Source organism: Bidens hawaiensis, unplaced genomic scaffold (assembly GCF_021521415.1).
Source record: "Bidens hawaiensis isolate Kalapana, Puna unplaced genomic scaffold, B.hawaiensis_p1.1 tig00011819_1, whole genome shotgun sequence".
Lineage (NCBI taxonomy): Eukaryota > Viridiplantae > Streptophyta > Magnoliopsida > Asterales > Asteraceae > Bidens > Bidens hawaiensis.
In genome coordinates, this window is record NW_027491940.1 from 429,488 (window position 1) to 441,386 (window position 11,899).

The following is an 11,899-nucleotide window of genomic DNA, read 5'->3' on the forward strand; positions in this document are numbered from 1 at the left end:
CCCAACGCACCACTAGGAGCAGCGTGACGAGCCCATTCCACGCACTCCACAGGGGTGCGAAGGGTTGTTCCTCGGCGAATTTTCTATCGTGGAACATACACTTCATTGGAATCCGACACTGCAAAAAACAAAAAGCAGTTAAGAAAAGATGATAAAAAATATATGTAAAAAAAATGGGCCAAAAGAACCCTACGCACCTGTAGGGTCAATTACAGGCCGATAGCCGCCGAACCCATCACCTGAACCCAACGGAAATCCATCCAAGAGGTCAGGCAGATGGGAAGGTGGCGGAGAGATGCGAGAACCCCCATGCGTACCTGATGGATCGGCCGTCGTTGCCGATGGCGGGGGCATCGTAGCAGCCGCCGCGGTCGCTGCCGCGGAATCCGCAGTAATCGTAACCGCCGGCTCAGTAAAAGATGCTGTAAAAATCGCACTCACGGCCGGCGGAGACGTTATCTCGGCTGGAACAGTCGGCTCAAAGGAGTGAGCAACTGAACCAGCGGGCGCAGGCGCAGCCGCCTGGGTCGTCGCCTCAGGTAGGCTGACCGGGCCTACCGTCATTGGCGTGGAGGTACCACTCTGCGCTCCACCCTGGAATGCGTCAACATCCACGCCTGCGTAAAGAAGATAAGTGTTAAAAGGATATTAAACTATGAAGATAAAAGCTGAAGGAAGTTGTACTTACGGGTTTTCTTGAGCCTGAAAGTACGGACGGGCGGGGATGAACCCGATGGAGCCGGCCTCTTTGCGCCGGTCACCGTCGTCTTCTTGGGCTCTCCGGAGGTGACAGTCGCAACCTCCGGAGCAGTGGTCTTATCACCACCGGGATTCCCCGCCACCTCTTCGCTCTCAGTCTCCGAGTCAGACAGAGGCACCGGATCGGCAGTGGAGGCCACCTTCTCCTTTCCCTTCCCGCCGGCAGCCTTCTTCTTCCGCACCAACGGAGGACCATCTGCGGATTCCTCATCAGAACAGACGATTAGAGGAATTCCAGCAGAGGTTTCAACATTGAGGGGTCGAGGGTTGAAGAGCGCCTTACCTGGTCGCATGGCGCTAAGGATCTCATGGCCTAGCGGATAGACCTCCACGAACCGATCCGCAGTTTGTTCGAGGATGGGCAACTCGTTCTCGTCCAGAGCGCGAGTACCCATCCGTGCGGGACCGTCAGCCTCCCGCGGGTTAAGGAGCGACTGCAGGTCGTTCCCCTCTGAAATAAACAGGGAAAAAGTTAGAAGAAATTTAAAATCAACAAAAGGAAAGAAAGCATACCGTAAGGAACAGAGTTCGAACCGTATTCGAGGACGATCGGAACCTTCTGCGCGTCCGCCGCCTTCCAGACCCGGCTCATCCCCAACATGACCATCCCGGACTCCGCAAACCGGTAAACCGGAGATTGGATCCGAGATATCCTCGAAAACCATTCCGCCTCCTGGTAGTTGGAGGCGTGAAGGCTTGGGAGAGCTTGCCCATTCTTAAACTTCATGGCAAGGGGAATGGCGCGAGAGGAGATAAAGAAGAACTCCCGCTTCCACGCGCGAAGACTGCGCTCGGTCGCGCAAATCTTCAAACCCTTGATACGGGTTGTCAGGGTATACCAACCCTGGATGCACCTCCAAGTGTAGAAGGTCATCAGGCGGTCAACATGGGGCTCGATGCCCAGAATCCGGCACACCCACTCGAAGTGGCGAATCTTGGCGATCGCCATAGGGTGCAGCTCGGTCAGATGAACACCATGCCTCTCAAGGACACGGTAAACAAACTTTGTCAATGGGAACCTAAGATTCCCATAGACAAAGAATGCTGCATAAACCCCGATCTTGCCTCTGGGGGCATCGTACACGGTCTGATGGGGTTCAGGAAACTCAGGCTCGAGAGGATCGAGCATGAACTTCCTGACAACATACCGGTACAGATCGCCGGGCAGAGCACACTGGCACTCGCCAGCAGTACTCTTGTTATCGGCTGTAGACTCGAGATCACGTGAAGACATCTTGCAGAAAGAAGAAAACGATTTCGGGAAAATGCTTGCCTGAAAAGGTGAGTATTTGCCGGAAATCGCTAAGAAGAAGAGAAGGGTGAAAGTGTGGATCACAAAGAGCCATCTCCCCCTTTATATACTAATCGCAATTAATGCGATGAATTTAATGCGGAGGAGAGAGAAATCGAAGGTGCAATGAAACTATGACACGTGGCAAAAAGCAAGCTGGCAACAGCTGTTGACAGGATGCGTACCATTAATTTCGCGGCCACGCGCCCGAAAAATCGCGCCCACGCGCCTGAAAAAGCGTCTGGAATGACCATGTACTGTCACGTCACCATAACTTCCTGCACGTTCTGACACAGTCAGAAGAAACTGTCGCACGACGTTTCAGAGGTTTGGACTGTTCTTATCTTTCCACCAACCTTTCGAATTTCAAAATTCAAAATTTAAATATATTAAAAAGTAAGCGGGAAAATACCCCTTACCTTGGCGAACAAGTAACCGTAAGACGGATGCGGGTACAGTGTAAAGGCAGAACCCTTCACATACCTAGCACCCGCAGGGAATTGAAGCCAAATAAACCTTGGCGAACAAGTAACCGTAAGACGGATGCGGGTACAGTGTAAAGGCAGAACCCTTCACATACCTAGCACCCGCAGGGAATTGAAGCCAAATAAACCTTGGCGAACAAGTAACCGTAAGACGGATGCGGGTACAGTGTAAAGGCATAACCCTTCACATACCTAGCACCCGCAGGGAATTGAAGCCAAATAAACCTTGGCGAACAAGTAACCGTAAGACGGATGCGGGTACAGTGTAAAGTCAGAACCCTTCACATACCAAGCACCCGCAGGGAATTGAAGCCAAGTAAACCTTGGCGAACAAGTAACCGTAAGACGGATGCGGGTACAGTGTTAAGGCAAAACCCTTCACATACCTAGCACCCGCAGGGAATTGAAGCCAAATGTTCCTCGGCAACCAAGTAACTATAAGACGGGTGCGGGTACAGTGTAAAGGCAAAACCCTTCACATACCTAGCATCCGCAGGGAATTGACGCCAGGAATACCTTGGAAGTAAAGTAACCGTAAGACGAGCGCTGGTACAGTGTTAAGGCAAAACCCTTCACATACCTAGCGCTCCGCTGGGAATTGAAACCAAGAAGGATCTTCTGGGCAATGCTTGCGGAAACGGAAATAACATCCCCGCATAGCGGGAACGTCGAGAACTACGTTGTTTGAAGCTCCAGGATGGAATTGGTGGTTTTAACATAATTGATCACTATGTTCAAAACTACCAAAACCTCATGGAGAATCCACACAAGTGGGACTCAACGCTCCTGACTTGCGAGGAGGTTACAGACCTACCCGCATCATACCCAAAGACCAAGCAGGAAACTCGGGAATTTCTGCAAGTGACAAGGACTTCCGCGGGAGGAATCCCCATGGAAAACCTTAAAAAACCCCTTTTCAAAACCCTTTGCTTAAGTCCAAAAGTTCACCTCACTTTATTAAACACGCATGAGAAGAACATTGGACTGGGGGGACTTGAAGAGGTAGGTCCCAGCAGAGCCCAGCTGGACCCGCAAGACTCACCTTGAACAGGGACGTCTGCGCAGAAACCAACTGGATCCGCAGGACCACCATGCTCAGAGACGTGACGTCCTTACGCGCAGTACGCAAGCTGTTCCCGCAGGAAATGCCTCCCAATGGTGAAGGACTCCGCCTGTCCCCGCAGCCTCGGATACAAGCCATTAGGGAAGGCCACCCGCGCAGCAAGGCTACACGCACAAGGCACTTAGCTCTCGATCATTCAGTGTCACCTGAAGGAATGAGCAAAGCCGGGAACAATCCCGCACAGTGGCGGGAGGGGGAATACTCCCGCCCAAATAAGCCAGTCCGTACGATACGGGAAGATCTTCTGTACTGTACCTGACGAGGTATGGGAAAAAGATCTGACTAAAGATACGACAGCTTATGGACAACAGTATGGCGAGCAGCATGCTCCTACACTGTATGTCACTATTAGCCGCTGCCTACTCACCAACTCTTGTCACACCACGTGCGTAGCCGGCAGTTGGTGGAAAAGGAATAGTATACAGCAGGCCTGGTCGCTATCAGCCGCTACCTACCCACCAACTACCAGCAGGGCACGTGCGTAGGCCACTGTTGGTGGAACAGGAACACTGTTGCAGCCGGCCATACCTCCTTGGAAACCTACCTTCGGCTATAAATACCACAAATGGTATGATCATCTCATCTTATCTTATATCATTATATTATACCTGATATCTGCTCTAGCAATCTCTTAATATACATTTATATTTAAAGAGCAATCTAGTCTGATTCTCACGCCGGAGGGTGGTCACAAGGAGGAACCCCCCCCCTTTCTCAGTGACAAGCTCACGGTGTCTGTCTTGCAGGTTATCAGAAGAACCATCTTCTCAGGGTCTCACCCCTCGTGGGAAACATCTATCTAACCCCCAGGTTATCAGTAATCTGCCCGGGGTCCGGTTAGTGTTTCTTCATGTTATAACACATCTGTTTGGTCGATTGAACAATTAATAACACATCCGATACTATGTGCATCTGTTAGATACTTATGAAACGACACATTGATTACCGCCTATGAACATATCGATTAGTTAAAGTTTGTGCTACATATGGCCTTTAACATGTCAAATGAAAACAAAATATGTCGTTATTTGATGAAGTATAACACATCACTAATGTTGTTAAACTGAAGCACTGTAACATGAAGACCTGGAACTCTAAATTGTGAAATATGGACAGATTTACCCCCATGTACATAGAGGTGTTATTCCCACGTGTCATCCCCAGATCGTTTTTTACACTTCTCACAAAAGTTGGTATTTTTATTATAACTTTTCTCTTATATATTACTGGTTATATATAAGTTAATATTAAGACCTTTTTTTACTCGCACGGGGGCCCTGCGGGACGATTTTATTCCGTATGCTGTGCATAACCACAATGACTTTAATGGCCGACTTGGCTTCGAAAAATCTAACCAGTTTATGATTGGTTTCAGTTCGGATTGAAACCGGTTTCTTGACTGGTTTACGATCGGGTTTTGACTGGTTTTTGCCGGTTTTTTGTTTGGTTAACCGGTTTCAGTAGAAATAAATAAAAAACCGGTTCCAAACCTATGATACCAATATGTTTCAAACCGGTTTCTATATAATCAGTTTCAAACAGTGTGTGTTTAAATCAAATGGATAATCTTTGGTAAATAGTTGATATATTGTTGATATTATATAAAGTGTCCTTTGAATGGGCTTAAAACAGGGCTTCACAACTATCCTTGGGCATAAACAAATTTGACCCACTAGACTTGATACGGCCAACATCATCTTTTATTATATGAGATGACCGAAGAATAAATAACACAAAAAGATTTTAATTTAGATAATTTCGTTAATACGTTATTACTTAGTCAATGATCAATAATATAATTATACAAATTTTCAGTAATAAAATACATATTTAATGTCTATAACATAGCACACATGTCATATTATCATGTATTAACGTGGTATACAATAATATAAATAACTTGAGTCACTAGCCAAACAACAAGGATCCGTGGCGCAATGGTAGCGCGTCTGACTCCAGATCAGAAGGTTGCGTGTTCGATTCACGTCGGGTTCAAATCCCTTTAAAATCTTTTAAATTTTTATTTTTTATTTTTTATAAAAACTGGTTATATTTTTCTGTGTGGAATAATATATGAGATCAGTATATCACCATCAGTATCATATTTATCCGTTAACTAATATAGCTAGCAATGTATTTTTAGATTAAAACCAGTAGACCCGAACTAGAGAGCGACGGTATACATGTTCGGTCTATGAGAATAAGAATGGTTCTAGTTTGTATGTTAGAAGGATAAATCGAGATCTGAAAAAAGAATAAGAAACTTGTATGTTGATAATCATCAGTCATTTAAAAAATTGTATGTTGGTGATTTGTCGATAATTACTGTACTAATTATATTTCGGTTGTATCACATATGTTGATGTATAGATATCCCTATGTTAGTTTATATTGTTATTTATCTTTGTTTAAAAGTTGTGTTGTGAGTTTGACGTGTTTAAATTCAGTTGTGAACTTGTAAATAACCTAATAATATGTTTATTAGGTCACTTTGAGAGGGAAAATTTTTTATATAAGGGTTTTTTCTAATACTTGTCTTGGGCATTTAAAATTTTTGGAGACGGCCTTGCGGTGAGCATGTGTCGGTTTGAATATAGGTAAATATTGAGCCTATAATGATTGTTTTGAATTTTGTAATCGGTATGTTCACTTACACCGTTTGGTTAATTTGGTTATCAGGAAATGTGGTTAATGGCTGGCTATCCAGTTCGCATTGGCTCGTACAAGCATGAGGATAGGTCGTTAAAAAAAGAAAGGTGGTTCAACTATTGCATGGGTCAATTTAATCACATCTCATTTGATAAAACACATTTGGCAATTCACGTTTGCTAAGTTATATATGATCAAGGGGAAGAATATGAACGAGGTAAGTTTAAAAGTGAATTATAAAAAAGTGAGGAATTAAGTAATTATTTCTTTTACATGTAAAAAAATAATTTAAAAAAAATCACTTTTACATAATCTTTTTCTAAACTTTTACATATAAACACAAAATCCGTTTTAATAAAAAATATTTAAAAAAAATCATTTAAGAAAGGGTAAAACAAAAATTGTAAAAAAAACTTTTTTATTAGAATGTCTTCTAAATTAATACTTAATAGGCAAAAGCTCAAAAAAAAAGTTCATGCTAAAACTATTTTTTTATATGTGAAATAACATTTTATATTATTTTTTTGCATGTGAAATAAAATTATATATTATTTTCTAATTCCACACTTTTTTTTCTTTTAAACTTACCTCTCTCTCTATATATATAACAAAACTTTTTGAATATATAATGCTTTAAATATTTAAAAAGATTATAAATTTTGGTTTATTTTAGTTTTTTTGGTTAATGATACACATATAACAACTATAACCAAATTATAAAACTCAATTATAAAAGAAATGAAAATAAAGCATAAGTGACTTGATTGGTTATTTAAATTCGATATTTTTATTAGTTTTTCTGTTGATTCCTATTTATCAACATTTAACATTTGGGAATTTTGATTTTTAGTAATTTCAGATTTGTTGATATATCATATTTTAAAGATTCCAAAGATAAATGCATGGAGAACATGCATCTAATTCTCTTAATAAAGATGTATGTTACGTGTTGGGATAAGATACACACCAAAATATACACTAAATTATTGAGTTTTAGTCGGTCAATAATTTTTTAAAGATATCATGGCAACCATTCGTCTATGTTGGAGTGGATATATAATATTCCAAACGAAAAGAGTTAGATATCATATATATATACACAAGTATAGAATATTACATTTAACATATTTTGGGTTTTATTTTATCATTTAATATTGTATGTATTGATTTTTATGAGTTTATATTTTTTATTTTTTGTTTTTAGCATGCTTAAGTAGAAATTATTAATATATCAAAACTGTAAGTTGCTTCCGTTTAAACGTGACATGTAATTATAAACTTCTCATACGATTCGCAGTCGATGTGTTCAAAACATGTTGTTGACATTTAAGACGTAGTGACAGATGCTTGAGATTTCATTAGTGGGCCAAAAACTGACATGTGAAAACTAGTCAAATAATGGCAATCTATTTGTCCAAATATGTTGAAATTAATCGATAAATCAATGCATCCAACACATGTATAGTGAGCTACCTAACTATAACGATAGAACATCAAGAAAGAATTTCAATCTCTTAACAATTTAGGCTTGCGTGACTATTGCTCGAGGCCATTGGCTTTTTGAGTTACTAAGGTAAATCTATGCCTTTGATAAGCTGATATGTTCACTCGTTTTTAATTAAGGAGTTACGATTCTCTTGTTCTCTGAAGGACTTTTTCACGAACACCTTGTATCTACCCTTGATTGAATAACCAGCTGACCTTGTTTTCGAATCACTAAGCCTTCTATTATCCCATCCCAACTTTGATCTCATTAACCTTAATCAAACATCATATCTTTTAGCATGCCTCTATGATCACTTCTAAAATCTCAAAAATATTCAAACTTGATGAGGTCTAGTTTGAATCACAAAAGTTACAAAATTGATCCCGTCTCAATTAAATCAATTATTGTTTTTTTAGATCATATCTTATGAACCTAATATTAGAATTTGGCAATTTGTCTAATTTTTATTTTAAACTTTAGCTAAGAACAATATTTATCAAAATAATAATAATAATAATAATAATAATAATAATAATAATAATGGACAAATCAATGGTTAGGTGATTGATGTTCATCCCAAAAGTAACAAAGTTACAAAACCATTAAAGTCTTCACAATTGGTTAATGTTTATCTCCTTTTTGTGACATTGACACATTCCTAAAATGGAGAAGTCTAGATTTGTCATGTTGTAGGATTTAATTTTTACTATTATAGTGTTTTATGATGATAATGATATATATAGTATTTTTACCAAGTCATGTAGCACGTTTTTGATATAAAACTATGAATACATTCTAAAAACAAACAATATCTTAAAGTGGGGTTTATTTTATTTTAAACTTTTAGCTTCCTTCACTTGTTTTTTTAAAAATTAGGGGCGTATTAGATTTGGGTTATTCAAGTTTACCTTAACCTTTAAGCATGGATGTAATATGTAAATAATAGACACGATAAGCTTGAAACAAGTTCGAGCATGAGCTTCACACGATGAGCTAGTTATCTCAAATAGAATCTAGAGATTAAAGATTAAAGGAGCTTATTAATTATATAAAAATAATAAAAACTATTATTATTTTATGTAATAGTTATAACAATAATAATATAATTACATATGATATCATGTATAAATTTATAATAGCAACCAAGTTAATAATATATATTTGTTGAGGACATGTCCTAAGGACGAACAGGCTGTAGACTTTTGAAATTTATAAATTTATAACTTTTTCAAAAAAGTTTCAAACGTTTTACCACAACATTGGAAATTATTAAACTTAAACTAGTCGAGTTTGAGCTTAGCTCGATTATTTTAAAGCTTAAACTAAGCTCATAAATAGCTTTTCAAGCTTGAGGTCAACTTGTTTATCATTAGTAATTATTTAGTTGTTTTGTTTATATACATTCATATCAAATATATATAGTCTTCTAAAACTAGAAAGCCATAGTAAAGATATTAAACAGATTCTGATTGAAATCAAACTTAGGGCATCGGAACCGTCTAGTCGAACTTCACGATATTATATTTTAGGGTTTTAGCTTTTTCAATTTCCAACTTATAGATTTTAGAATTTTTGTTTAAATTATTGTGTTTTTTTATTATCATTATGTTTTTTTGTTTATTTCCGTCATCGTGTCTTTTTTCTTTGATATTGTGTGTTATGTAATATTTTGTTCGGAATTTTGGTATGTTTAACTATCCATTGTAATTTCAGTCTTTGTACCTTTCTAGATGTAGGAGACTATTTAGGACAACTTAGCCCATTGTTATAGGTATAATTTAATATAAAACAAATATTCATACCATTTATAAAATGGGGAAGACTTTGACATCTTATCCCTTTATTAGAAGATAAAAACCCACAGACAGAAAAATACAACAAATTGTTTTGGACAATGGTATTATAAACATCCAAAACTTGGAACATTTTTTTTTTGTCTATTTTTACATCTATCATCATCTTCATTAGCCATTTTTGTTTACTTTGTAAGCTTCTCTATACACACATTTTTGTGTTCTTGAAATATGACTCCTGAAGTATTAATCAAAGAGAGAATGGAAGTGAGGATTCATGAAAGTTGGAAGAACTTAGCACGGATTTGGCTGATTATATAGAAGAAATATCGATCAAAGATCGTGGCGTTTTTGCCGTTGCTTTGTCGGGTGGATCGATTATTAGCTTAATGAGGTATGCCTTTCAGGTTAAAGATTGTTTAAAACCGTCAAATTGTTGAACCGAAACAAGTGGGCCAGTTTGAGATTCATACATATATATACAACATAATCTAGTTTCATTTTAGAAAATATGAATATAATATATAAGAACATAAACTTAATTTGAGCACATACAAGTTAAAATCTGATACTAATTTATGTTAGAATTCGCTTTAGACCTCCAAAAACGTTGAGCCAAGCCACCTTAGTTATGAGCTTGGTTTGTTTTGAATCTTGGACCGTATACTGAACTGTACGTTTGACCTATTTTATTTATATATTTAATTTCAATTGATCATGAGCCCTTTTTAATCATTTTTAAAATCTTTAATATAAGCTAATGATTTAGAAACGCATAAAAAATCAATTCAAACCATTAAATTGTCGAACGAATAAATAACCAATCCAACTCTAGCGGTTTTGCTTGTTTACCAAAGCCTTAGTTAGCGGTTCAGCTAAAGCTGCCATAAAACAGACTGAATCGGATTATAAACACTCCTACTTCAAACACTTATGAGTATTATGATGTTGTATTGAATGAAAACAGGAAACTCACCGAAGCTCCCTATAACAAGACGGTGGATTGGTCAAAATGGTATATATTTTGGGCGGATGAACGTGTCGTGGCCAAGAATCATGTCGATAGCAACTATAAGCTTGCCAAGGATAATCTTTTGTCAAAGGTAATATATTTGTAAAAGTTATGGTTTTAGATAGAGGTGTCCACGATTTAACCCGCAATGGTTTTGGAATTCGTGTTGGATTTGACCCGCCAACATGTAAAACGAGTCGATTAACATCCCTAGTTTGGGTTTGAAGTTCATGGTTTGAAGAATATTATGTAACTAACTGGCATTTGCAGCTACCTATTGTTCCGAGCCATGTGCATTCCATCAACGATTCTCTCACCGCAGAAGAAGCTGCCCACGAGTACAAGTTTATCATTCGCCAGCTAGTCAAAACACGAGTGGTCAACGTTTCCGACATCAACGACTGCCCAAAGTTTGACCTGATCCTTCTCGAGGTGGGCCCAGATGGTCATGTGGCGTCTCTGTTCCCTAACCACCCAGCCCTTGAAGAAAAAAACGAATGGGTAACGTTTATCACTAACTCAACAAAACCGCCACCTGAAAGAATCACATTCACCCTGCCGGTAATCAACTCTGCAGCCAACGTGGTAGTAGTAGCAACTGTTCACCCTGCCGGTAATCAACTCTGCAGCCAACGTGGTGGTAGTAGCAACTGGTGACGTGAAAGCAGAGGCTGTGCACATGGCAATCGATGACGTGGGCCCCAAAAGCCCGGTTTTGCCAGCTAGGATGATTCAACCTTGTGTAGGAAAGTTGGTGTGGTTTTTAGATGTTGAAGCTGCTTCAAAGCTCACAAGGGTTTCTTAGTTAACAAATTTATATAAATTATAAGACTTCTATTAAATCTTTTATACATAATATAGTTACAATTTATACGCGTGTCATATATTCATAGTGTTTATTAATATCTAGAGTCTAGACAAGACAACTTCAAATCATTTATTCATAAAATGTTGATCGTATATTATATCTAACCGGTCAAATGAATGAACTTATAAGAAACATAAACTGTAAAATGTGGTCAAATAGATCGAACGGTCACTTCGTTGGTCCATGTCATATATTATATCTAACTAGTCAAACGAATAAAACAATATACTTTTTTATTATTGCGCTGTTCGTTTTTCGAGTATGCGTTTTTTGGCACCAAGCTGCGCTTTTACTACATAGATGTAAGTATATAATTGTATTGCTAACCTAACTATTTATAAAATTCAGAATAATGGGCACAGAAAATGTTGGCAAGTCAACCCAACCCGACGTGTATAATAAAGTTACTCGTTTCAACCCAAACCCGTTAACA

General features: G+C 38.6%; 1 non-coding gene and 1 pseudogene across 2 annotated transcripts; both read left to right on the forward strand.

Moving 5' to 3' along the window:
- Positions 1 to 5,581: 5,581 nt before the first annotated feature.
- On the forward strand, positions 5,582 to 5,653 carry TRNAW-CCA (transfer RNA tryptophan (anticodon CCA)). The gene has a single exon. It is a non-coding gene; the product is annotated as a tRNA-Trp (tRNA).
- A 4,030-nt stretch (positions 5,654 to 9,683) lies between these two features.
- On the forward strand, positions 9,684 to 11,408 carry LOC143539161 (putative 6-phosphogluconolactonase 1; annotated as a pseudogene). Its single transcript, XR_013136380.1, has 4 exons — positions 9,684 to 9,980; positions 10,554 to 10,689; positions 10,869 to 11,159; positions 11,194 to 11,408. The product of XR_013136380.1 is annotated as a putative 6-phosphogluconolactonase 1 (transcript).
- The last annotated feature ends 491 nt before the right edge of the window (positions 11,409 to 11,899 follow it).